The 26,725-nt window shown below is 44.1% G+C and overlaps 17 non-coding genes across 17 annotated transcripts; 6 read left to right on the plus strand and 11 right to left on the minus strand.

Annotated features, from left to right (window-relative positions):
• Window positions 1–265: 265 nt before the first annotated feature.
• trnas-gcu (transfer RNA serine (anticodon GCU)) lies at window positions 266–347 on the minus strand. The gene has a single exon. It is a non-coding gene; the product is annotated as a tRNA-Ser (tRNA).
• Window positions 348–484: 137 nt separating this feature from the next.
• trnas-gcu (transfer RNA serine (anticodon GCU)) lies at window positions 485–566 on the minus strand. The gene has a single exon. It is a non-coding gene; the product is annotated as a tRNA-Ser (tRNA).
• A 4,460-nt stretch (window positions 567–5,026) lies between these two features.
• On the plus strand, window positions 5,027–5,167 carry LOC143741248 (U4 spliceosomal RNA). Its single transcript, XR_013204978.1, has one exon. It is a non-coding gene; the product is annotated as a U4 spliceosomal RNA (small nuclear RNA).
• A 445-nt stretch (window positions 5,168–5,612) lies between these two features.
• trnas-gcu (transfer RNA serine (anticodon GCU)) lies at window positions 5,613–5,694 on the minus strand. Its single transcript has one exon. It is a non-coding gene; the product is annotated as a tRNA-Ser (tRNA).
• Window positions 5,695–6,878: 1,184 nt separating this feature from the next.
• On the plus strand, window positions 6,879–7,019 carry LOC143741254 (U4 spliceosomal RNA). The gene has a single exon (XR_013204981.1). It is a non-coding gene; the product is annotated as a U4 spliceosomal RNA (small nuclear RNA).
• Window positions 7,020–7,464: 445 nt separating this feature from the next.
• trnas-gcu (transfer RNA serine (anticodon GCU)) lies at window positions 7,465–7,546 on the minus strand. Its single transcript has one exon. It is a non-coding gene; the product is annotated as a tRNA-Ser (tRNA).
• A 137-nt stretch (window positions 7,547–7,683) lies between these two features.
• On the minus strand, window positions 7,684–7,765 carry trnas-gcu (transfer RNA serine (anticodon GCU)). The gene has a single exon. It is a non-coding gene; the product is annotated as a tRNA-Ser (tRNA).
• Window positions 7,766–8,135: 370 nt separating this feature from the next.
• On the minus strand, window positions 8,136–8,217 carry trnas-gcu (transfer RNA serine (anticodon GCU)). Its single transcript has one exon. It is a non-coding gene; the product is annotated as a tRNA-Ser (tRNA).
• Window positions 8,218–8,697: 480 nt separating this feature from the next.
• Window positions 8,698–8,779, minus strand: trnas-gcu (transfer RNA serine (anticodon GCU)). Its single transcript has one exon. It is a non-coding gene; the product is annotated as a tRNA-Ser (tRNA).
• Window positions 8,780–13,204: 4,425 nt separating this feature from the next.
• Window positions 13,205–13,345, plus strand: LOC143741766 (U4 spliceosomal RNA). Its single transcript, XR_013205226.1, has one exon. It is a non-coding gene; the product is annotated as a U4 spliceosomal RNA (small nuclear RNA).
• A 445-nt stretch (window positions 13,346–13,790) lies between these two features.
• Window positions 13,791–13,872, minus strand: trnas-gcu (transfer RNA serine (anticodon GCU)). The gene has a single exon. It is a non-coding gene; the product is annotated as a tRNA-Ser (tRNA).
• Window positions 13,873–18,297: 4,425 nt separating this feature from the next.
• On the plus strand, window positions 18,298–18,438 carry LOC143741771 (U4 spliceosomal RNA). Its single transcript, XR_013205227.1, has one exon. It is a non-coding gene; the product is annotated as a U4 spliceosomal RNA (small nuclear RNA).
• A 445-nt stretch (window positions 18,439–18,883) lies between these two features.
• trnas-gcu (transfer RNA serine (anticodon GCU)) lies at window positions 18,884–18,965 on the minus strand. The gene has a single exon. It is a non-coding gene; the product is annotated as a tRNA-Ser (tRNA).
• A 4,485-nt stretch (window positions 18,966–23,450) lies between these two features.
• Window positions 23,451–23,591, plus strand: LOC143741943 (U4 spliceosomal RNA). Its single transcript, XR_013205289.1, has one exon. It is a non-coding gene; the product is annotated as a U4 spliceosomal RNA (small nuclear RNA).
• Window positions 23,592–24,036: 445 nt separating this feature from the next.
• On the minus strand, window positions 24,037–24,118 carry trnas-gcu (transfer RNA serine (anticodon GCU)). The gene has a single exon. It is a non-coding gene; the product is annotated as a tRNA-Ser (tRNA).
• Window positions 24,119–25,302: 1,184 nt separating this feature from the next.
• On the plus strand, window positions 25,303–25,443 carry LOC143741920 (U4 spliceosomal RNA). Its single transcript, XR_013205278.1, has one exon. It is a non-coding gene; the product is annotated as a U4 spliceosomal RNA (small nuclear RNA).
• A 445-nt stretch (window positions 25,444–25,888) lies between these two features.
• Window positions 25,889–25,970, minus strand: trnas-gcu (transfer RNA serine (anticodon GCU)). The gene has a single exon. It is a non-coding gene; the product is annotated as a tRNA-Ser (tRNA).
• Window positions 25,971–26,725: the final 755 nt, after the last annotated feature.

Consider the following 26,725-nt stretch of genomic DNA (forward strand, 5'->3'; position numbering starts at 1 on the left):
TACAGCTATAATTAAAAGCTTGCCATGAGCTGCACCCCTGCGGTTGACCTGTCCTCTAGGCTCCCTGTGAAACTAAACACCAAAGATGGGACTCAAACCCATGCGCACAGAGCACAAAGGATTAGCAGTCCATCGCCTTAACCACGCAGCAACTCGCCTGCACGTAGAGTTTTTCTGCATCTATCTTTAGTATGATGACGTTGTAGTTGGAAGCAAAAAGCTTTGCCAGGCACAATTGGCTTTCTTGAACACTAAAGACATTAAACGACGAGGATGGGATTCGAACCCACGCGTGCAGAGCACAATGGATTAGCAGTCCATCGCCTTAACCACTCGGCCACCTTGTCACTCGCCTGCACAACTTCCCGAAGCTGGTGTGTTTCTGCAGCTATTTTAATGATGATGTCGTTAAAGTCGGCAGCAATGTCCTTTGAACGGCTTTTCCATGCGCACTTGGCTCTCTCGAAACACTAAAGACAACAAATGACGAGGATGGGATTCGAACCCACGCGTGCAGAGCACAATGGATTAGCAGTCCATCGCCTTAACCACTCGGCCACCTCGTCACTCACCTGCTCATCTGCCCGAAGCTGGGCTGTGTGGTGTTTCTGCAGCTATTTTAAGGATGATGTCGTTAAAGTCGGCAGCAATGTCATTTGAACGGCTTTTCCATGCGCACTTGGCTCTCTCGAAACACTAGAGACATCAAACGACGAGGATGGGATTCGAACCCACACATAAAGAGCACAATGGATTAGCAGTCCATCGCTTTAACCAGTCGGCCACCTCGTCACTCGCCTGCACGACTGCCCGAAGCTGGGCTGTGCTGTGTTTCTGCAGCTATTTTAATGGTGATGTCGTTAAAGTCGGCAGCAATGTACTTTGAACGGCTTTTCCATGCGCACTTGGCTCTCTCGAAACACTAGAGACATCAAACGACGAGGATGGGATTCGAACCCACACATAAAGAGCACAATGGATTAGCAGTCCATCGCCTTAACCACTCGGCCACCTTGTCACTCGCCTGCTCAGCTGCCCGAAGCTGAGCTGTGGTGTGTTTCTGCAGCTATTTTAAGGATGATGTCGTTAAAGTCGGCAGCAATGTCATTTGAACGGCTTTTCCATGCGCACTTGGCTCTCTCGAAACACTAGAGACATCAAACGACGAGGATGGGATTCGAACCCACACATAAAGAGCACAATGGATTAGCAGTCCATCGCTTTAACCAGTCGGCCACCTCGTCACTCGCCTGCACGACTGCCCGAAGCTGGGCTGTGCTGTGTTTCTGCAGCTATTTTAATGGTGATGTCGTTAAAGTCGGCAGCAATGTACTTTGAACGGCTTTTCCATGCGACATGCTCTCTCGAAACACTAAAGACAACAAACGAAGACGATGGGATTCGAACACACGCATAAAGAGTGGATTAGCAGTCCATCGCCTTAACCATTCGGCCACCTTGTCACTCACCTGCACGTCTTTAGGAGGAAGGTTGGGAAACTCACAACTGTGTTGATAGAGGGAGATGTGCTTATGTTTCTTTTGTGGGCTGCTTCTGCTTTGTTGGTAAGAACCTAGAGAGAACGCCTGGGTCAAGAAAATGGCAGCATAGCTTACATTGGACCTCTCTCAGAATATGTTTGCAGTGTCCTTGCAATCTTCATTATCCTACCCAAACTGGTAGGGGGCTCATCGAATCGATCCAAAACTCAAACATGTTCTTGGAGATTGAGGCTTATAACTCTGCCCCTTTGTTACCAGGATACTCATAAGTATATCCCATAAAAAATACCGCACATTTTGTTCTTTGAGCTAAGAGAGAACAATTAATAAACCTCTATGTGCATTTCACTCACCTGTTTCATAGACACACCATGCAGCCGGCCATTCCAAAAGGCTGATTACATGGCAGTTTAAAACGTGATACCACCCTGTCGTTCCATGTCCAGATAAAAGCACAGGAGACGTCGCTACCTTGTCTGGCTTTCTTTCGTCTGGCGAACGACGAGGATGGGATTCGAACCCACGCCTGCAGAGCTCAATGGCCGGTCCAGAATGAATCTGGCTTTCCTTCCTTTGGCATCTCTATAGGACAAGAGGCAGTCATTAGGCTGTTGTAGGCAACATGTAGGTCTACATGCACAGACAGACAGACAGATAGATAGGAAATTAAGCAACTACAATATAAGGTTGTATGTTTTTTTCCACAGTCTCAACTAATTTGGTCAAGAATATTTCAAGTCTTAAGTTTCTGAGACACTGTTTCATTTATATTGTTATGCTAATGTGAAATAGTTTGTTCAGATCTCATCAGATGGCATGAACTGATGGTTGTCGGTTATTAAAAATGTAATCAAAACAGTTTAGTGATGAAAGAAATGGAAAAAAATGATACTCTCTCACTCACAATCTCTCTCTCTCTCTCTCTCTCTCTCACACACACACACACACACACACATTCACATTCACTCACTCACTCTCTCTTTGAAAAAATGGCTGTTATTTTACAAACTGAAATTGTATGAGAACTGAACTGAAATCACAACACAAGCCAATCCTGTTTCTTCATGTTTGTTAAGAAATGATCATACCCACTCTTTCACTCACTCTTATTCTCTCTCACACACACTTTATAGCACTCTCTTTGAAAACAATTGGTATCATAAATTGTATGATGAATGACATGAATATATATTAAAATATCCAATTCAGTTTACCTTGATGCCTATTTTCTGTGTCAATTTCTTATCCTATTGCAATAGACGTTATATGGTCAGATGGTGTAACCAATATTTTGTCTAAAAGACTAATATTGTACAAAAAAGTTAATATGAATAATAATTTAATACTCTACTACACTGTAATAATGGGTGTTTAAACCATTTGTACTCAAATGGTCAAAGAATAGACATAAAACAAGATGTTTACAGCATATGGTCTTGCTCAGTACAACGAAAAACCCATATAATTTATAATAAAACATATTCTCATATGATATTACTAAATAAACTACTAATTTCATGCAATTGCATGAACTCTAGGAGGTGTGAAATATTAGATATTGGTCATTTTTTGTGGTTACACCATTTGACAGTTTAACGGGCTGTCAGTTCTATCTTTTGTTAAAAATAGTATAAATGTCATATTAAATAATAATTAACATAGCGATCAGTTTTCTGACCGTCTTATCAAACTTAGCAGCGACATTTAACACTTGACACAGACACAAAATCGAGCATCTCTGTTCTAGTTTAATTTGATGGACACAAGAAAGACACGCAAAAGACACTTAAAAACGTTCAGTAAAGAAAATAATTAACATTGCGATCAGCGTTATCTCTTAAGGTTTGTGACCGTCTTATCAAACTTCACGAAAAACATCCAACGTTTGTCACAGCAGAAGTATTTACAAACACACCACATACTTTTACGATTACAATTCAGTGATTTACATAATTTTAGTAAGTTCTACTTACTTTTAGTGTCGAGAGATATTCGCCGCCGGTAAATAAAGTTACCTCAGAATGAACTGTGACATCGTCTTCATCAGTCAACCAATGAGAACACTGTGCGCACGGGGCCCTGTTTCGACGCATCTGATTGGCTCTTTTGCCCCCCTTGGAGCGGCAACTGTTTCGAAGCATATGATTGGCTCTTTTGCCCCGCTGTTGTTAGGAGTTAGGACACTGTTAGGAGTTGTCAGGACTTTGTTAGGAGTTGTCAGGACTTTGTTAGGAGTTGTTAGGACTTTGTTTGGACTTGTTAGGACTTTGTTTGGACTTGTTAGGACTTTGTTAGGATTGATAGAGCAGTCCATTTAGTGGAGGTTACGGCCACCTCGTCACTCGCCTGCACAACTGCCCGAAGCTGGTGTGTTTCTGCAGCTATTTTAATGATGATGTCGTTAAAGTCGGCAGCAATGTCCTTTGAACGGCTTTTCCATGCGCACTTGGCTCTCTCGAAACACTAAAGACAACAAACGACGAGGATGGGATTCGAACCCACGCGTGCAGAGCACAATGGATTAGCAGTGCATCGCCTTAACGACTCGGCCACCTCGTCACTCACCTGCTCATCTGCCCGAAGCTGGGCTGTGGTGTGTTTCTGCAGCTATTTTAAGGATGATGTCGTTAAAGTCGGCAGCAATGTCATTTGAACAGCTTTTCCATGCGAACTTGGCTCTCTCGAAACACTAAAGACATCAAACGTCGTGGATGGGATTCGAACCCACGCGTGCAGAGCACAATGGCTTAGCAGTCCATCGCCTTAACCACTCGGCCACCTCGTCACTCGCCTGCACAACTGCCCGAAGCTGGTGTGTTTCTGCAGCTATTTTAATGATGATGTCGTTAAAGTTGGCAGCAACGTACTTTGAACGGCTTTTCCATGCGCACTTGGCTCTCTCGAAACACTAAAGACAACAAACGCCTATGATGGGATTCGAACAAACGCATGAAGAGCACAATGAATCAGCAGTCCATCACCTTAACCATTTGGCCACCTCGTCACTCACCTACACGTCTTTAGGAGGAAGGTTGGGAAACTCACAACTGTGTTGATAGAGGGAGATCTGCATATGTTTCTTTTGTGTGCTGCTTCTGCTTTGTTGGTAAGAACCTAGAGAGAACGCCTGGGTCAAGAAAATGGCAGCATAGCTTACATTGGACCTCTCTCAGAATATGTTTGCAGTGTCCTTGCACTCTTCATTATCCTACCCAAACTGGTAGGGGGCTCATCGAATCGATCCCAAACTCAAACATGTTCTTGGAGATTGAGGGTTATAACTCTGGCCCTTTGTAACCAGGATAGCCATAAGTATCTCCCATCAAAAGTACCGCACATTTTGTTCTTTGAGCTAAGAGAGAACAATTAATAAACCTCTATGTGCATTTCACTCACCTGTTTCATAGACACACCATGCAGCCGGCCGTTCCAAAAGGCTGATTACATGGCAGTTTAAAACGTGATACCACCCTGTCGTTCCATGTCCAGATAAAACCACAGGAGATGTCGCTATCTTGTTTGGCATTCTTTCGCAGAGGCAATATCATAGTCTATGAGGCTCATCCGAGACGTGATCTTTGCTGGTTGAAAACTTTACCCAATACCCCGCTGGGATGACTTGAAATACAGTCAGCCTTGGCAATTTTTGAAAGTCTCTTGAGAGGCTTCATGACTTGTTGTAAAAGGAAATTTTACTTTTGCTTTTTTTACATTCTGTCTTCGCTGTGGTGTCGAAAGCATAAGCTTGAAGGTGGCTGGTTTAGCCAGGATTTGGACCTCCCTTGAACGTGTGTTTGTATTTAAAATGATTATATCCATTAACCAGGGGGCTATTATAACTGAAATACAGCTATAATTAAAAGCTTGCCATGAGCTGCACCCCTGCGGTTGACCTGTCCTCTAGGCTCCCTGTGAAACTAAACACCAAAGATGGGACTCAAACCCATGCGCACAGAGCACAAAGGATTAGCAGTCCATCGCCTTAACCACGCAGCAACTCGCCTGCACGTAGAGTTTTTCTGCATCTATCTTTAGTATGATGACGTTGTAGTTGGAAGCAAAAAGCTTTGCCAGGCACAATTGGCTTTCTTGAACACTAAAGACATTAAACTACGAGGATGGGATTCGAACCCACGCGTGCAGAGCACAATGGATTAGCAGTCCATCGCCTTAACCACTCGGCCACCTTGTCACTCGCCTGCACAACTTCCCGAAGCTGGTGTGTTTCTGCAGCTATTTTAATGATGATGTCGTTAAAGTCGGCAGCAATGTCCTTTGAACGGCTTTTCCATGCGCACTTGGCTCTCTCGAAACACTAAAGACAACAAACGACGAGGATGGGATTCGAACCCACGCGTGCAGAGCACAATGGATTAGCAGTGCATCGCCTTAACGACTCGGCCACCTCGTCACTCACCTGCTCATCTGCCCGAAGCTGGGCTGTGGTGTGTTTCTGCAGCTATTTTAAGGATGATGTCGTTAAAGTCGGCAGCAATGTCATTTGAACAGCTTTTCCATGCGAACTTGGCTCTCTCGAAACACTAAAGACATCAAACGTCGTGGATGGGATTCGAACCCACGCGTGCAGAGCACAATGGCTTAGCAGTCCATCGCCTTAACCACTCGGCCACCTCGTCACTCGCCTGCACAACTGCCCGAAGCTGGTGTGTTTCTGCAGCTATTTTAATGATGATGTCGTTAAAGTTGGCAGCAACGTACTTTGAACGGCTTTTCCATGCGCACTTGGCTCTCTCGAAACACTAAAGACAACAAACGCCTATGATGGGATTCGAACAAACGCATGAAGAGCACAATGAATCAGCAGTCCATCACCTTAACCATTTGGCCACCTCGTCACTCACCTACACGTCTTTAGGAGGAAGGTTGGGAAACTCACAACTGTGTTGATAGAGGGAGATCTGCATATGTTTCTTTTGTGTGCTGCTTCTGCTTTGTTGGTAAGAACCTAGAGAGAACGCCTGGGTCAAGAAAATGGCAGCATAGCTTACATTGGACCTCTCTCAGAATATGTTTGCAGTGTCCTTGCACTCTTCATTATCCTACCCAAACTGGTAGGGGGCTCATCGAATCGATCCCAAACTCAAACATGTTCTTGGAGATTGAGGGTTATAACTCTGGCCCTTTGTAACCAGGATAGCCATAAGTATCTCCCATCAAAAGTACCGCACATTTTGTTCTTTGAGCTAAGAGAGAACAATTAATAAACCTCTATGTGCATTTCACTCACCTGTTTCATAGACACACCATGCAGCCGGCCGTTCCAAAAGGCTGATTACATGGCAGTTTAAAACGTGATACCACCCTGTCGTTCCATGTCCAGATAAAACCACAGGAGATGTCGCTACCTTGTTTGGCATTCTTTCGCAGAGGCAATATCATAGTCTATGAGGCTCATCCGAGACGTGATCTTTGCTGGTTGAAAACTTTACCCAATACCCCGCTGGGATGACTTGAAATACAGTCAGCCTTGGCAATTTTTGAAAGTCTCTTGAGAGGCTTCATGACTTGTTGTAAAAGGAAATTTTACTTTTGCTTTTTTTACATTCTGTCTTCGCTGTGGTGTCGAAAGCATAAGCTTGAAGGTGGCTGGTTTAGCCAGGATTTGGACCTCCCTTGAACGTGTGTTTGTATTTAAAATGATTATATCCATTAACCAGGGGGCTATTATAACTGAAATACAGCTATAATTAAAAGCTTGCCATGAGCTGCACCCCTGCGGTTGACCTGTCCTCTAGGCTCCCTGTGAAACTAAACACCAAAGATGGGACTCAAACCCATGCGCACAGAGCACAAAGGATTAGCAGTCCATCGCCTTAACCACGCAGCAACTCGCCTGCACGTAGAGTTTTTCTGCATCTATCTTTAGTATGATGACGTTGTAGTTGGAAGCAAAAAGCTTTGCCAGGCACAATTGGCTTTCTTGAACACTAAAGACATTAAACGACGAGGATGGGATTCGAACCCACGCGTGCAGAGCACAATGGATTAGCAGTCCATCGCCTTAACCACTCGGCCACCTTGTCACTCGCCTGCACAACTTCCCGAAGCTGGTGTGTTTCTGCAGCTATTTTAATGATGATGTCGTTAAAGTCGGCAGCAATGTCCTTTGAACGGCTTTTCCATGCGCACTTGGCTCTCTCGAAACACTAAAGACAACAAATGACGAGGATGGGATTCGAACCCACGCGTGCAGAGCACAATGGATTAGCAGTCCATCGCCTTAACCACTCGGCCACCTCGTCACTCACCTGCTCATCTGCCCGAAGCTGGGCTGTGTGGTGTTTCTGCAGCTATTTTAAGGATGATGTCGTTAAAGTCGGCAGCAATGTCATTTGAACGGCTTTTCCATGCGCACTTGGCTCTCTCGAAACACTAGAGACATCAAACGACATGGATGGGATTCGAACAAACGCGTGCAGAGCAGAATGGATTAGCAGTCCATCGCGTTAACCACTAGGCCACCTCGTCACTCACCTGCTCATCTCGCCGAAGCTGGGCTTTGGTGTGTTTCTGCAGCTATTTTAAGGATGAAGTCGTTAAAGTCGGCAGCAATGTCATTTGAACGGCTTTTCCATGCGCACTTGGCTCTCTCGAAACACTAAAGACATCAAACGACGAGGATGGGATTCGAACCCACGCGTGCAGAGCACAATGGATTAGCAGTCTATCGCCTTAACCACTCGGCCACCTCGTCACTACGCCTGCACATCTGCCCGAAGCTGGCGTGTGGTGTGTTTCTGCAGCTATTTTAATGGTGATGTCGTTAAAGTCGGCAGCAATGTACTTTGAACGGCTTTTCCATGCGACATGGCTCTCTCGAAACACTAAAGACAACAAACGAAGACGAAACTGGTAGGGGGCTCATCGAATCGATCCAAAACTCAAACATGTTCTTGGAGATTGAGGCTTATAACTCTGCCCCTTTGTTACCAGGATACTCATAAGTATATCCCATAAAAAATACCGCACATTTTGTTCTTTGAGCTAAGAGAGAACAATTAATAAACCTCTATGTGCATTTCACTCACCTGTTTCATAGACACACCATGCAGCCGGCCGTTCCAAAAGGCTGATTACATGGCAGTTTAAAACGTGATACCACCCTGTCGTTCCATGTCCAGATATAAGCAGAGGAGACGTCGCTACTTTGTCTGGCTTTCTTTCGTCTGGCGAACGACGAGGATGGGATTCGAACCCACGCGTGCAGAGCACAATGGATTAGCAGTCCATCGCCTTAACCACTCGGCCACCTCGTCACTCACCTGCTCATCTGCCCGAAGCTGGGCTGTGGTGTGTTTCTGCAGCTATTTTAATGATGATGTCGTTAAAGTCGGCAGCAATGTCCTTTGAACGGCTTTTCCATGCGCACTTGGCTCTCTCGAAACACTAAAGACAACAAACGACGAGGATGGGATGCTAACCCACGCGTGCAGAGCAAAATGGATTAGCAGTCCATCGCCTTAACCACTCGGCCACCTCGTCACTCACCTGCTCATCTGCCCGAAGCTGGGCTGTGGTGTGTTTCTGCAGCTATTTTAAGGATGATGTCGTTAAAGTCGGCAGCAATGTCATTTGAACAGCTTTTCCATGCGAACTTGGCTCTCTCGAAACACTAAAGACATCAAACGTCGTGGATGGGATTCGAACCCACGCGTGCAGAGCACAATGGATTAGCAGTCCATCGCTTAACCACTCGGCCACCTCGTCACTACGCCTGCACATCTGCCCGAAGCTGGGGTGTGGTGTGTTTCTGCAGCTATTTTAAGGATGATGTCGTTAAAGTCGGCAGCAATGTCATTTGAACGGCTTTTCCATGCGCACTTGGCTCTCTCGAAACACTAGAGACATCAAACGACGAGGATGGGATTCGAACCCACACATAAAGAGCACAATGGATTAGCAGTCCATCGGTTTAACCAGTCGGCCACCTCGTCACTCGCCTGCACGACTGCCCGAAGCTGGGCTGTGCTGTGTTTCTGCAGCTATTTTAATGGTGATGTCGTTAAAGTCGGCAGCAATGTACTTTGAACGGCTTTTCCATGCGACATGGCTCTCTCGAAACACTAAAGACAACAAACGAAGACGATGGGATTAGAACACACGCATAAAGAGTGGATTAGCAGTCCATCGCCTTAACCATTCGGCCACCTTGTCACTCACCTGCACGTCTTTAGGAGGAAGGTTGGGAAACTCACAACTGTGTTGATAGAGGGAGATGTGCTTATGTTTCTTTTGTGGGCTGCTTCTGCTTTGTTGGTAAGAACCTAGAGAGAACGCCTGGGTCAAGAAAATGGCAGCATAGCTTACATTGGACCTCTCTCAGAATATGTTTGCAGTGTCCTTGCAATCTTCATTATCCTACCCAAACTGGTAGGGGGCTCATCGAATCGATCCAAAACTCAAACATGTTCTTGGAGATTGAAGCTTATAACTCTGCCCCTTTGTTACCAGGATACTCATAAGTATATCCCATAAAAAATACCGCACATTTTGTTCTTTGAGCTAAGAGAGAACAATTAATAAACCTCTATGTGCATTTCACTCACCTGTTTCATAGACACACCATGCAGCCGGCCATTCCAAAAGGCTGATTACATGGCAGTTTAAAACGTGATACCACCCTGTCGTTCCATGTCCAGATAAAAGCACAGGAGACTTCGCTACCTTGTCTGGCTTTCTTTCGTCTGGCGAACGACGAGGATGGGATTCGAACCCACGCCTGCAGAGCTCAATGGCCGGTCCAGAATGAATCTGGCTTTCCTTCCTTTGGCATCTCTATAGGACAAGAGGCAGTCATTAGGCTGTTGTAGGCAACATGTAGGTCTACATGCACAGACAGACAGACAGATAGATAGGAAATTAAGCAACTACAATATAAGGTTGTATGTTTTTTTCCACAGTCTCAACTAATTTGGTCAAGAATATTTCAAGTCTTAAGTTTCTGAGACACTGTTTCATTTATATTGTTATGCTAATGTGAAATAGTTTGTTCAGATCTCATCAGATGGCATGAACTGATGGTTGTCGGTTATTAAAAATGTAATCAAAACAGTTTAGTGATGAAAGAAATGGAAAAAAATGATACTCTCTCACTCACAATCTCTCTCTCTCTCTCTCTCTCTCTCTCTCTCTCTCTCACACACACACACACATTCACATTCACTCACTCACTCTCTCTTTGAAAAAATGGCTGTTATTTTACAAACTGAAATTGTATGAGAACTGAACTGAAATCACAACACAAGCCAATCCTGTTTCTTCATGTTTGTTAAGAAATGATCATACCCACTCTTTCACTCACTCTTATTCTCTCTCACACACACTTTATAGCACTCTCTTTGAAAACAATTGGTATCATAAATTGTATGATGAATGACATGAATATATATTAAAATATCCAATTCAGTTTACCTTGATGCCTATTTTCTGTGTCAATTTCTTATCCTATTGCAATAGACGTTATATGGTCAGATGGTGTAACCAATATTTTGTCTAAAAGACTAATATTGTACAAAAAAGTTAATATGAATAATAATTTAATACTCTACTACACTGTAATAATGGGTGTTTAAACCATTTGTACTCAAAAGGTCAAAGAATAGACATAAAACAAGATGTTTACAGCATATGGTCTTGCTCAGTACAACGAAAAACCCATATAATTTATAATAAAACATATTCTCATATGATATTACTAAATAAACTACTAATTTCATGCAATTGCATGAACTCTAGGAGGTGTGAAATATTAGATATTGGTCATTTTTTGTGGTTACACCATTTGACAGTTTAACGGGCTGTCAGTTCTATCTTTTGTTAAAAATAGTATAAATGTCATATTAAATACTAATTAACATAGCGATCAGTTTTCTGACCGTCTTATCAAACTTAGCAGCGACATTTAACACTTGACACAGACACAAAATCGAGCATCTCTGTTCTAGTTTAATTTGATGGACACAAGAAAGACACGCAAAAGACACTTAAAAACGTTCAGTAAAGAAAATAATTAACATTGCGATCAGCGTTATCTCTTAAGGTTTGTGACCGTCTTATCAAACTTCACGAAAAACATCCAACGTTTGTCACAGCAGAAGTATTTACAAACACACCACATACTTTTACGATTACAATTCAGTGATTTACATAATTTTAGTAAGTTCTACTTACTTTTAGTGTCGAGAGATATTCGCCGCCGGTAAATAAAGTTACCTCAGAATGAACTGTGACATCGTCTTCATCAGTCAACCAATGAGAACACTGTGCGCACGGGGCCCTGTTTCGATGCATCTGATTGGCTCTTTTGCCCCCCTTGGAGCGGCAACTGCTTCGAAGCATATGATTGGCTCTTTTGCCCCGCTGTTGTTAGGAGTTAGGACACTGTTAGGAGTTGTCAGGACTTTGTTAGGAGTTGTCAGGACTTTGTTAGGAGTTGTTAGGACTTTGTTTGGACTTGTTAGGACTTTGTTAGGATTGATAGAGCAGTCCATTTAGTGGAGGTTACGGCCACCTCGTCACTCGCCTGCACAACTGCCCGAAGCTGGTGTGTTTCTGCAGCTATTTTAATGATGATGTCGTTAAAGTCGGCAGCAATGTCCTTTGAACGGCTTTTCCATGCGCACTTGGCTCTCTCGAAACACTAAAGACAACAAACGACGAGGATGGGATTCGAACCCACGCGTGGAGAGCACAATGGATTAGCAGTGCATCGCCTTAACGACTCGGCCACCTCGTCATCTGCCCGAAGCTGGGCTGTGGTGTGTTTCTGCAGCTATTTTAAGGATGATGTCGTTAAAGTCGGCAGCAATGTCATTTGAACAGCTTTTCCATGCGAACTTGGCTCTCTCGAAACACTAAAGACATCAAACGTCGTGGATGGGATTCGAACCCACGCGTGCAGAGCACAATGGATTAGCAGTCCATCGCCTTAACCACTCGGCCACCTCGTCACTCGCCTGCACAACTGCCCGAAGCTGGTGTGTTTCTGCAGCTATTTTAATGATGATGTCGTTAAAGTCGGCAGCAACGTACTTTGAACGGCTTTTCCATGCGCACTTGGCTCTCTCGAAACACAACAAACGCCTATGATGGGATTCGAACAAACGCATGAAGAGCACAATGAATCAGCAGTCCATCACCTTAACCATTCGGCCACCTCGTCACTCACCTACACGTCTTTAGGAGGAAGGTTGGGAAACTCACAACTGTGTTGATAGAGGGAGATGTGCATATGTTTCTTTTGTGTGCTGCTTCTGCTTTGTTGGTAAGAACCTAGAGAGAACGCCTGGGTCAAGAAAATGGCAGCATAGCTTACATTGGACCTCTCTCAGAATATGTTTGCAGTGTCCTTGCACTCTTCATTATCCTACCCAAACTGGTAGGGGGCTCATCGAATCGATCCCAAACTCAAACATGTTCTTGGAGATTGAGGGTTATAACTCTGGCCCTTTGTAACCAGGATAGCCATAAGTATCTCCCATCAAAAGTACCGCACATTTTGTTCTTTGAGCTAAGAGAGAACAATTAATAAACCTCTATGTGCATTTCACTCACCTGTTTCATAGACACACCATGCAGCCGGCCGTTCCAAAAGGCTGATTACATGGCAGTTTAAAACGTGATACCACCCTGTCGTTCCATGTCCAGATAAATCCACAGGAGACGTCGCTACCTTGTTTGGCATTCTTTCGCAGAGGCAATATCATAGTCTATGAGGCTCATCCGAGACATGATCTTTGCTGGTTGAAAACTTTACCCAATACCCCGCTGGGATGACTTGAAATACAGTCAGCCTTGGCAATTTTTGACAGTCTCTTGAGGGGCTTCATGACTTGTTGTAAAAGGGAATTTTACTTTTGCTTTTTTTACATTCTGTCTTCGCTGTGGTGTCGAAAGCATAAGCTTGAAGGTGGCTGGTTTAGCCAGGATTTGGACCTCCCTTGAACGTGTGTTTGTATTTAAAATGATTATATCCATTAACCAGGGGGCTATTATAACTGAAATACAGCTATAATTAAAAGCTTGCCATGAGCTGCACCCCTGCGGTTGACCTGTCCTCTAGGCTCCCTGTGAAACTAAACACCAAAGATGGGACTCAAACCCATGCGCACAGAGCACAAAGGATTAGCAGTCCATCGCCTTAACCACGCAGCAACTCACCTGCACGTAGAGTTTTTCTGCATCTATCTTTAGTATGATGACGTTGTAGTTGGAAGCAAAAAGCTTTGCCAGGCACAATTGGCTTTCTTGAACACTAAAGACATCAAACGACGAGGATGGGATTCGAACCCACGCGTGCAGAGCACAATGGATTAGCAGTCCATCGCCTTAACCACTCGGCCACCTTGTCACTCGCCTGCACAACTTCCCGAAGCTGGTGTGTTTCTGCAGCTATTTTAATGATGATGTCGTTAAAGTCGGCAGCAATGTCCTTTGAACGGCTTTTCCATGCGCACTTGGCTCTCTCGAAACACTAAAGACAACAAACGACGAGGATGGGATTCGAACCCACGCGTGCAGAGCACAATGGATTAGCAGTGCATCGCCTTAACGACTCGGCCACCTCGTCACTCACCTGCTCATCTGCCCGAAGCTGGGCTGTGGTGTGTTTCTGCAGCTATTTTAAGGATGATGTCGTTAAAGTCGGCAGCAATGTCATTTGAACAGCTTTTCCATGCGAACTTGGCTCTCTCGAAACACTAAAGACATCAAACGTCGTGGATGGGATTTGAACCCACGCGTGCGGAGCACAATGGCTTAGCAGTCCATCGCCTTAACCACTCGGCCACCTCGTCACTCGCCTGCACAACTGCCCGAAGCTGGTGTGTTTCTGCAGCTATTTTAAGGATGATGTCGTTAAAGTCGGCAGCAATGTCATTTGAACGGCTTTTCCATGCGCACTTGGCTCTCTCGAAACACTAGAGACATCAAACGACGAGGATGGGATTCGAACCCACACATAAAGAGCACAATGGATTAGCAGTCCATCGGTTTAACCAGTCGGCCACCTCGTCACTCGCCTGCACGACTGCCCGAAGCTGGGCTGTGCTGTGTTTCTGCAGCTGTTTTAATGGTGATGTCGTTAAAGTCGGCAGCAATGTACTTTGAACGGCTTTTCCATGCGACATGGCTCTCTCGAAACACTAAAGACAACAAACGAAGACGATGGGATTCGAACACACGCATAAAGAGTGGATTAGCAGTCCATCGCCTTAACCATTCGGCCACCTTGTCACTCACCTGCACGTCTTTAGGAGGAAGGTTGGGAAACTCACAACTGTGTTGATAGAGGGAGATGTGCTTATGTTTCTTTTGTGGGCTGCTTCTGCTTTGTTGGTAAGAACCTAGAGAGAACGCCTGGGTCAAGAAAATGGCAGCATAGCTTACATTGGACCTCTCTCAGAATATGTTTGCAGTGTCCTTGCAATCTTCATTATCCTACCCAAACTGGTAGGGGGCTCATCGAATCGATCCAAAACTCAAACATGTTCTTGGAGATTGAGGCTTATAACTCTGCCCCTTTGTTACCAGGATACTCATAAGTATATCCCATAAAAAATACCGCACATTTTGTTCTTTGAGCTAAGAGAGAACAATTAATAAACCTCTATGTGCATTTCACTCACCTGTTTCATAGACACACCATGCAGCCGGCCATTTCAAAAGGCTGATTACATGGCAGTTTAAAACGTGATACCACCCTGTCGTTCCATGTCCAGATAAAAGCACAGGAGACGTCGCTACCTTGTCTGGCTTTCTTTCGTCTGGCGAACGACGAGGATGGGATTCGAACCCACGCCTGCAGAGCTCAATGGCCGGTCCAGAATGAATCTGGCTTTCCTTCCTTTGGCATCTCTATAGGACAAGAGGCAGTCATTAGGCTGTTGTAGGCAACATGTAGGTCTACATGCACAGACAGACAGACAGATAGATAGGAAATTAAGCAACTACAATATAAGGTTGTATGTTTTTTTCCACAGTCTCAACTAATTTGGTCAAGAATATTTCAAGTCTTAAGTTTCTGAGACACTGTTTCATTTATATTGTTATGCTAATGTGAAATAGTTTGTTCAGATCTCATCAGATGGCATGAACTGATGGTTGTCGGTTATTAAAAATGTAATCAAAACAGTTTAGTGATGAAAGAAATGGAAAAAAATGATACTCTCTCACTCTCTCTCTCTCTCTCTCTCTCTCTCTCTCTCTCTCTCTCTCTCTCTCTCTCTCTCACACACACACACACACATTCACATTCACTCACTCACTCTCTCTTTGAAAAAATGGCTGTTATTTTACAAACTGAAATTGTATGAGAACTGAACTGAAATCACAACACAAGCCAATCCTGTTTCTTCATGTTTGTTAAGAAATGATCATACCCACTCTTTCACTCACTCTTATTCTCTCTCACACACACTTTATAGCACTCTCTTTGAAAACAATTGGTATCATAAATTGTATGATGAATGACATGAATATATATTAAAATATCCAATTCAGTTTACCTTGATGCCTATTTTCTGTGTCAATTTCTTATCCTATTGCAATAGACGTTATATGGTCAGATGGTGTAACCAATATTTTGTCTAAAAGACTAATATTGTACAAAAAAGTTAATATGAATAATAATTTAATACTCTACTACACTGTAATAATGGGTGTTTAAACCATTTGTACTCAAATGGTCAAAGAATAGACATAAAACAAGATGTTTACAGCATATGGTCTTGCTCAGTACAACGAAAAACCCATATAATTTATAATAAAACATATTCTCATATGATATTACTAAATAAACTACTAATTTCATGCAATTGCATGAACTCTAGGAGGTGTGAAATATTAGATATTGGTAATTTTTTGTGGTTACACCATTTGACAGTTTAACGGGCTGTCAGTTCTATCTTTTGTTAAAAATAGTATAAATGTCATATTAAATAATAATTAACATAGCGATCAGTTTTCTGACCGTCTTATCAAACTTAGCAGCGACATTTAACACTTGACACAGACACAAAATCGAGCATCTCTGTTCTAGTTTAATTTGATGGACACAAGAAAGACACGCAAAAGACACTTAAAAACGTTCAGTAAAGAAAATAATTAACATTGCGATCAGCGTTATCTCTTAAGGTTTGTGACCGTCTTATCAAACTTCACGAAAAACATCCAACGTTTGTCACAGCAGAAGTATTTACAAACACACCACATACTTTTACGATTACAATTCAGTGATTTACATAATTTTAGTAAGTTCTACTTACTTTTAGTGTCGAGAGATATTCGCCGCCGGTAAATAAAGTTACCTCAGAATGAACTGTGACATCGTCTTCATCAGTCAACCAATGAGAACACTGTGCGCACGGGGCCCTGTTTCGATGCATCTGATTGGCTCTTTTGCCCCCCTTGGAGCGGCAACTGCTTCGAAGCATATGATTGGCTCTTTTGCCCCGCTGTTGTTAGGAGTTAGGACACTGTTAGGAGTTGTCAGGACTTTGTTAGGAGTTGTCAGGACTTTGTTAGGAGTTGTTAGGACTTTGTTTGGACTTGTTAGGACTTTGTTAGGATTGATAGAGCAGTCCATTTAGTGGAGGTTACGGCCACCTCGTCACTCGCCTGCACAACTGCCCGAAGCTGGTGTGTTTCTGCAGCTATTTTAATGATGATGTCGTTAAAGTCGGCAGCAATGTCCTTTGAACGGCTTTTCCATGCGCACTTGGCTCTCTCGAAACACTAAAGACAACAAACGACGAGGATGGGATTCGAACCCACGCGTGGAGAGCACAATGGATTAGCAGTGCATCGCCTTAACGACTCGGCCACCTCGTCATCTGCCCGAAGCTGGGCTGTGGTGTGTTTCTGCAGCTATTTTAAGGATGATGTCGTTAAAGTCGGCAGCAATGTCATTTGAACAGCTTTTCCATGCGAACTTGGCTCTCTCGAAACACTAAAGACATCAAACGTCGTGGATGGGATTCGAACCCACGCGTGCAGAGCACAATGGATTAGCAGTCCATCGCCTTAACCACTCGGCCACCTCGTCACTCGCCTGCACAACTGCCCGAAGCTGGTGTGTTTCTGCAGCTATTTTAATGATGATGTCGTTAAAGTCGGCAGCAACGTACTTTGAACGGCTTTTCCATGCGCACTTGGCTCTCTCGAAACACAACAAACGCCTATGATGGGATTCGAACAAACGCATGAAGAGCACAATGAATCAGCAGTCCATCACCTTAACCATTCGGCCACCTCGTCACTCACCTACACGTCTTTAGGAGGAAGGTTGGGAAACTCACAACTGTGTTGATAGAGGGAGATGTGCATATGTTTCTTTTGTGTGCTGCTTCTGCTTTGTTGGTAAGAACCTAGAGAGAACGCCTGGGTCAAGAAAATGGCAGCATAGCTTACATTGGACCTCTCTCAGAATATGTTTGCAGTGTCCTTGCACTCTTCATTATCCTACCCAAACTGGTAGGGGGCTCATCGAATCGATCCCAAACTCAAACATGTTCTTGGAGATTGAGGGTTATAACTCTGGCCCTTTGTAACCAGGATAGCCATAAGTATCTCCCATCAAAAGTACCGCACATTTTGTTCTTTGAGCTAAGAGAGAACAATTAATAAACCTCTATGTGCATTTCACTCACCTGTTTCATAGACACACCATGCAGCCGGCCGTTCCAAAAGGCTGATTACATGGCAGTTTAAAACGTGATACCACCCTGTCGTTCCATGTCCAGATAAATCCACAGGAGACGTCGCTACCTTGTTTGGCATTCTTTCGCAGAGGCAATATCATAGTCTATGAGGCTCATCCGAGACATGATCTTTGCTGGTTGAAAACTTTACCCAATACCCCGCTGGGATGACTTGAAATACAGTCAGCCTTGGCAATTTTTGACAGTCTCTTGAGGGGCTTCATGACTTGTTGTAAAAGGGAATTTTACTTTTGCTTTTTTTACATTCTGTCTTCGCTGTGGTGTCGAAAGCATAAGCTTGAAGGTGGCTGGTTTAGCCAGGATTTGGACCTCCCTTGAACGTGTGTTTGTATTTAAAATGATTATATCCATTAACCAGGGGGCTATTATAACTGAAATACAGCTATAATTAAAAGCTTGCCATGAGCTGCACCCCTGCGGTTGACCTGTCCTCTAGGCTCCCTGTGAAACTAAACACCAAAGATGGGACTCAAACCCATGCGCACAGAGCACAAAGGATTAGCAGTCCATCGCCTTAACCACGCAGCAACTCACCTGCACGTAGAGTTTTTCTGCATCTATCTTTAGTATGATGACGTTGTAGTTGGAAGCAAAAAGCTTTGCCAGGCACAATTGGCTTTCTTGAACACTAAAGACATCAAACGACGAGGATGGGATTCGAACCCACGCGTGCAGAGCACAATGGATTAGCAGTCCATCGCCTTAACCACTCGGCCACCTTGTCACTCGCCTGCACAACTTCCCGAAGCTGGTGTGTTTCTGCAGCTATTTTAATGATGATGTCGTTAAAGTCGGCAGCAATGTCCTTTGAACGGCTTTTCCATGCGCACTTGGCTCTCTCGAAACACTAAAGACAACAAACGACGAGGATGGGATTCGAACCCACGCGTGCAGAGCACAATGGATTAGCAGTGCATCGCCTTAACGACTCGGCCACCTCGTCACTCACCTGCTCATCTGCCCGAAGCTGGGCTGTGGTGTGTTTCTGCAGCTATTTTAAGGATGATGTCGTTAAAGTCGGCAGCAATGTCATTTGAACAGCTTTTCCATGCGAACTTGGCTCTCTCGAAACACTAAAGACATCAAACGTCGTGGATGGGATTTGAACCCACGCGTGCGGAGCACAATGGCTTAGCAGTCCATCGCCTTAACCACTCGGCCACCTCGTCACTCGCCTGCACAACTGCCCGAAGCTGGTGTGTTTCTGCAGCTATTTTAAGGATGATGTCGTTAAAGTCGGCAGCAATGTCATTTGAACGGCTTTTCCATGCGCACTTGGCTCTCTCGAAACACTAGAGACATCAAACGACGAGGATGGGATTCGAACCCACACATAAAGAGCACAATGGATTAGCAGTCCATCGGTTTAACCAGTCGGCCACCTCGTCACTCGCCTGCACGACTGCCCGAAGCTGGGCTGTGCTGTGTTTCTGCAGCTATTTTAATGGTGATGTCGTTAAAGTCGGCAGCAATGTACTTTGAACGGCTTTTCCATGCGACATGGCTCTCTCGAAACACTAAAGACAACAAACGAAGACGATGGGATTCGAACACACGCATAAAGAGTGGATTAGCAGTCCATCGCCTTAACCATTCGGCCACCTTGTCACTCACCTGCACGTCTTTAGGAGGAAGGTTGGGAAACTCACAACTGTGTTGATAGAGGGAGATGTGCTTATGTTTCTTTTGTGGGCTGCTTCTGCTTTGTTGGTAAGAACCTAGAGAGAACGCCTGGGTCAAGAAAATGGCAGCATAGCTTACATTGGACCTCTCTCAGAATATGTTTGCAGTGTCCTTGCAATCTTCATTATCCTACCCAAACTGGTAGGGGGCTCATCGAATCGATCCAAAACTCAAACATGTTCTTGGAGATTGAGGCTTATAACTCTGCCCCTTTGTTACCAGGATACTCATAAGTATATCCCATAAAAAATACCGCACATTTTGTTCTTTGAGCTAAGAGAGAACAATTAATAAACCTCTATGTGCATTTCACTCACCTGTTTCATAGACACACCATGCAGCCGTTCATTTCAAAAGGCTGATTACATGGCAGTTTAAAACGTGATACCACCCTGTCGTTCCATGTCCAGATAAAAGCACAGGAGACGTCGCTACCTTGTCTGGCTTTCTTTCGTCTGGCGAACGACGAGGATGGGATTCGAACCCACGCCTGCAGAGCTCAATGGCCGGTCCAGAATGAATCTGGCTTTCCTTCCTTTGGCATCTCTATAGGACAAGAGGCAGTCATTAGGCTGTTGTAGGCAACATGTAGGTCTACATGCACAGACAGACAGACAGATAGATAGGAAATTAAGCAACTACAATATAAGGTTGTATGTTTTTTTCCACAGTCTCAACTAATTTGGTCAAGAATATTTCAAGTCTTAAGTTTCTGAGACACTGTTTCATTTATATTGTTATGCTAATGTGAAATAGTTTGTTCAGATCTCATCAGATGGCATGAACTGATGGTTGTCGGTTATTAAAAATGTAATCAAAACAGTTTAGTGATGAAAGAAATGGAAAAAAATGATACTCTCTCACTCTCTCTCTCTCTCTCTCTCTCTCTCTCTCTCTCTCTCTCTCTCTCTCTCTCTCTCTCTCTCTCTCTCTCTCTCTCACACACACACACACACATTCACATTCACTCACTCACTCTCTCTTTGAAAAAATGGCTGTTATTTTACAAACTGAAATTGTATGAGAACTGAACTGAAATCACAACACAAGCCAATCCTGTTTCTTCATGTTTGTTAAGAAATGATCATACCCACTCTTTCACTCACTCTTATTCTCTCTCACACACACTTTATAGCACTCTCTTTGAAAACAATTGGTATCATAAATTGTATGATGAATGACATGAATATATATTAAAATATCCAATTCAGTTTACCTTGATGCCTATTTTCTGTGTCAATTTCTTATCCTATTGCAATAGACGTTATATGGTCAGATGGTGTAACCAATATTTTGTCTAAAAGACTAATATTGTACAAAAAAGTTAATATGAATAATAATTTAATACTCTACTACACTGTAATAATGGGTGTTTAAACCATTTGTACTCAAATGGTCAAAGAATAGACATAAAACAAGATGTTTACAGCATATGGTCTTGCTCAGTACAACGAAAAACCCATATAATTTATAATAAAACATATTCTCATATGATATTACTAAATAAACTACTAATTTCATGCAATTGCATGAACTCTAGGAGGTGTGAAATATTAGATATTGGTAATTTTTTGTGGTTACACCATTTGACAGTTTAACGGGCTGTCAGTTCTATCTTTTGTTAAAAATAGTATAAATGTCATATTAAATAATAATTAACATAGCGATCAGTTTTCTGACCGTCTTATCAAACTTAGCAGCGACATTTAACACTTGACACAGACACAAAATCGAGCATCTCTGTTCTAGTTTAATTTGATGGACACAAGAAAGACACGCAAAAGACACTTAAAAACGTTCAGTAAAGAAAATAATTAACATTGCGATCAGCGTTATCTCTTAAGGTTTGTGACCGTCTTATCAAACTTCACGAAAAACATCCAACGTTTGTCACAGCAGAAGTATTTACAAACACACCACATACTTTTACGATTACAATTCAGTGATTTACATAATTTTAGTAAGTTCTACTTACTTTTAGTGTCGAGAGATATTCGCCGCCGGTAAATAAAGTTACCTCAGAATGAACTGTGACATCGTCTTCATCAGTCAACCAATGAGAACACTGTGCGCACGGGGCCCTGTTTCGATGCATCTGATTGGCTCTTTTGCCCCCCTTGGAGCGGCAACTGCTTCGAAGCATATGATTGGCTCTTTTGCCCCGCTGTTGTTAGGAGTTAGGACACTGTTAGGAGTTGTCAGGACTTTGTTAGGAGTTGTCAGGACTTTGTTAGGAGTTGTTAGGACTTTGTTTGGACTTGTTAGGACTTTGCTTGGACTTGTTAGGACTTTGTTAGGATTGATAGAGCAGTCCATTTAGTGGAGGTTACGGCCACCTCGTCACTCGCCTGCACAACTGCCCGAAGCTGGTGTGTTTCTGCAGCTATTTTAGTGATGATGTCGTTAAAGTCGGCAGCAATGTCCTTTGAACGGCTTTTCCATGCGCACTTGGCTCTCTCGAAACACTAAAGACAACAAACGACGAGGATGGGATTCGAACCCACGCGTGGAGAGCACAATGGATTAGCAGTGCATCGCCTTAACGACTCGGCCACCTCGTCACTCACCTGCTCATCTGCCCGAAGCTGGGCTGTGGTGTGTTTCTGCAGCTATTTTAAGGATGATGTCGTTAAAGTCGGCAGCAATGTCATTTGAACAGCTTTTCCATGCGAACTTGGCTCTCTCGAAACACTAAAGACATCAAACGTCGTGGATGGGATTCGAACCCACGCGTGCAGAGCACAATGGATTAGCAGTCCATCGCCTTAACCACTCGGCCACCTCGTCACTCGCCTGCACAACTGCCCGAAGCTGGTGTGTTTCTGCAGCTATTTTAATGATGATGTCGTTAAAGTCGGCAGCAACGTACTTTGAACGGCTTTTCCATGCGCACTTGGCTCTCTCGAAACACTAAAGACAACAAACGCCTATGATGGGATTCGAACAAACGCATGAAGAGCACAATGAATCAGCAGTCCATCACCTTAACCATTCGGCCACCTCGTCACTCACCTACACGTCTTTAGGAGGAAGGTTGGGAAACTCACAACTGTGTTGATAGAGGGAGATGTGCATATGTTTCTTTTGTGTGCTGCTTCTGCTTTGTTGGTAAGAACCTAGAGAGAACGCCTGGGTCAAGAAAATGGCAGCATAGCTTACATTGGACCTCTCTCAGAATATGTTTGCAGTGTCCTTGCACTCTTCATTATCCTACCCAAACTGGTAGGGGGCTCATCGAATCGATCCCAAACTCAAACATGTTCTTGGAGATTGAGGGTTATAACTCTGGCCCTTTGTAACCAGGATAGCCATAAGTATCTCCCATCAAAAGTACCGCACATTTTGTTCTTTGAGCTAAGAGAGAACAATTAATAAACCTCTATGTGCATTTCACTCACCTGTTTCATAGACACACCATGCAGCCGGCCGTTCCAAAAGGCTGATTACATGGCAGTTTAAAACGTGATACCACCCTGTCATTCCATGTCCAGATAAATCCACAGGAGACGTCGCTACCTTGTTTGGCATTCTTTCGGAGAGGCAATATCATAGTCTATGAGGCTCATCCGAGACATGATCTTTGCTGGTTGAAAACTTTACCCAATACCCCGCTGGGATGACTTGAAATACAGTCAGCCTTGGCAATTTTTGACAGTCTCTTGAGGGGCTTCATGACTTGTTGTAAAAGGGAATTTTACTTTTGCTTTTTTTACATTCTGTCTTCGCTGTGGTGTCGAAAGCATAAGCTTGAAGGTGGCTGGTTTAGCCAGGATTTGGACCTCCCTTGAACGTGTGTTTGTATTTAAAATGATTATATCCATTAACCAGGGGGCTATTATAACTGAAATACAGCTATAATTAAAAGCTTGCCATGAGCTGCACCCCTGCGGTTGACCTGTCCTCTAGGCTCCCTGTGAAACTAAACACCAAAGATGGGACTCAAACCCATGCGCACAGAGCACAAAGGATTAGCAGTCCATCGCCTTAACCACGCAGCAACTCACCTGCACGTAGAGTTTTTCTGCATCTATCTTTAGTATGATGACGTTGTAGTTGGAAGCAAAAAGCTTTGCCAGGCACAATTGGCTTTCTTGAACACTAAAGACATCAAACGACGAGGATGGGATTCGAACCCACGCGTGCAGAGCACAATGGATTAGCAGTCCATCGCCTTAACCACTCGGCCACCTTGTCACTCGCCTGCACAACTTCCCGAAGCTGGTGTGTTTCTGCAGCTATTTTAATGATGATGTCGTTAAAGTCGGCAGCAATGTCCTTTGAACGGCTTTTCCATGCGCACTTGGCTCTCTCGAAACACTAAAGACAACAAACGACGAGGATGGGATTCGAACCCACGCGTGCAGAGCACAATGGATTAGCAGTGCATCGCCTTAACGACTCGGCCACCTCGTCACTCACCTGCTCATCTGCCCGAAGCTGGGCTGTGGTGTGTTTCTGCAGCTATTTTAAGGATGATGTCGTTAAAGTCGGCAGCAATGTCATTTGAACAGCTTTTCCATGCGAACTTGGCTCTCTCGAAACACTAAAGACATCAAACGTCGTGGATGGGATTCGAACCCACGCGTGCAGAGCACAATGGATTAGCAGTCCATCGCCTTAACCACTCGGCCACCTCGTCACTCGCCTGCACAACTGCCCGAAGCTGGTGTGTTTCTGCAGCTATTTTAGTGATGATGTCGTTAAAGTCGGCAGCAACGTACTTTGAACGGCTTTTCCATGCGCACTTGGCTCTCTCGAAACACTAAAGACAACAAACGCCTATGATGGGATTCGAACAAACGCATGAAGAGCACAATGAATCAGCAGTCCATCACCTTAACCATTCGGCCACCTCGTCACTCACCTACACGTCTTTAGGAGGAAGGTTGGGAAACTCACAACTGTGTTGATAGAGGGAGATGTGCATATGTTTCTTTTGTGTGCTGCTTCTGCTTTGTTGGTAAGAACCTAGAGAGAACGCCTGGGTCAAGAAAATGGCAGCATAGCTTACATTGGACCTCTCTCAGAATATGTTTGCAGTGTCCTTGCACTCTTCATTATCCTACCCAAACTGGTAGGGGGCTCATCGAATCGATCCCAAACTCAAACATGTTCTTGGAGATTGAGGGTTATAACTCTGGCCCTTTGTAACCAGGATAGCCATAAGTATCTCCCATCAAAAGTACCGCACATTTTGTTCTTTGAGCTAAGAGAGAACAATTAATAAACCTCTATGTGCATTTCACTCACCTGTTTCATAGACACACCATGCAGCCGGCCGTTCCAAAAGGCTGATTACATGGCAGTTTAAAACGTGATACCACCCTGTCGTTCCATGTCCAGATAAATCCACAGGAGACGTCGCTACCTTGTTTGGCATTCTTTCGCAGAGGCAATATCATAGTTTATGAGGCTCATCCGAGACATGATCTTTGCTGGTTGAAAACTTTACCCAATACCCCGCTGGGATGACTTGAAATACAGTCAGCCTTGGCAATTTTTGACAGTCTCTTGAGGGGCTTCATGACTTGTTGTAAAAGGGAATTTTACTTTTGCTTTTTTTACATTCTGTCTTCGCTGTGGTGTCGAAAGCATAAGCTTGAAGGTGGCTGGTTTAGCCAGGATTTGGACCTCCCTTGAACGTGTGTTTGTATTTAAAATGATTATATCCATTAACCAGGGGGCTATTATAACTGAAATACAGCTATAATTAAAAGCTTGCCATGAGCTGCACCCCTGCGGTTGACCTGTCCTCTAGGCTCCCTGTGAAACTAAACACCAAAGATGGGACTCAAACCCATGCGCACAGAGCACAAAGGATTAGCAGTCCATCGCCTTAACCACGCAGCAACTCACCTGCACGTAGAGTTTTTCTGCATCTATCTTTAGTATGATGACGTTGTAGTTGGAAGCAAAAAGCTTTGCCAGGCACAATTGGCTTTCTTGAACACTAAAGACATCAAACGACGAGGATGGGATTCGAACCCACGCGTGCAGAGCACAATGGATTAGCAGTCCATCGCCTTAACCACTCGGCCACCTTGTCACTCGCCTGCACAACTTCCCGAAGCTGGTGTGTTTCTGCAGCTATTTTAATGATGATGTCGTTAAAGTCGGCAGCAATGTCCTTTGAACGGCTTTTCCATGCGCACTTGGCTCTCTCGAAACACTAAAGACAACAAACGACGAGGATGGGATTCGAACCCACGCGTGCAGAGCACAATGGATTAGCAGTGCATCGCCTTAACGACTCGGCCACCTCGTCACTCACCTGCTCATCTGCCCGAAGCTGGGCTGTGGTGTGTTTCTGCAGCTATTTTAAGGATGATGTCGTTAAAGTCGGCAGCAATGTCATTTGAACAGCTTTTCCATGCGAACTTGGCTCTCTCGAAACACTAAAGACATCAAACGTCGTGGATGGGATTTGAACCCACGCGTGCGGAGCACAATGGCTTAGCAGTCCATCGCCTTAACCACTCGGCCACCTCGTCACTCGCCTGCACAACTGCCCGAAGCTGGTGTGTTTCTGCAGCTATTTTAAGGATGATGTCGTTAAAGTCGGCAGCAATGTCATTTGAACGGCTTTTCCATGCGCACTTGGCTCTCTCGAAACACTAGAGACATCAAACGACGAGGATGGGATTCGAACCCACACATAAAGAGCACAATGGATTAGCAGTCCATCGGTTTAACCAGTCGGCCACCTCGTCACTCGCCTGCACGACTGCCCGAAGCTGGGCTGTGCTGTGTTTCTGCAGCTATTTTAATGGTGATGTCGTTAAAGTCGGCAGCAATGTACTT

Source organism: Siphateles boraxobius, unplaced genomic scaffold (genome assembly GCF_051911475.1).
Source record: "Siphateles boraxobius isolate OS27281-9 unplaced genomic scaffold, OSU_SipBor_1 1, whole genome shotgun sequence".
Classification (NCBI taxonomy): Eukaryota; Metazoa; Chordata; class Actinopteri; order Cypriniformes; family Leuciscidae; genus Siphateles; species Siphateles boraxobius.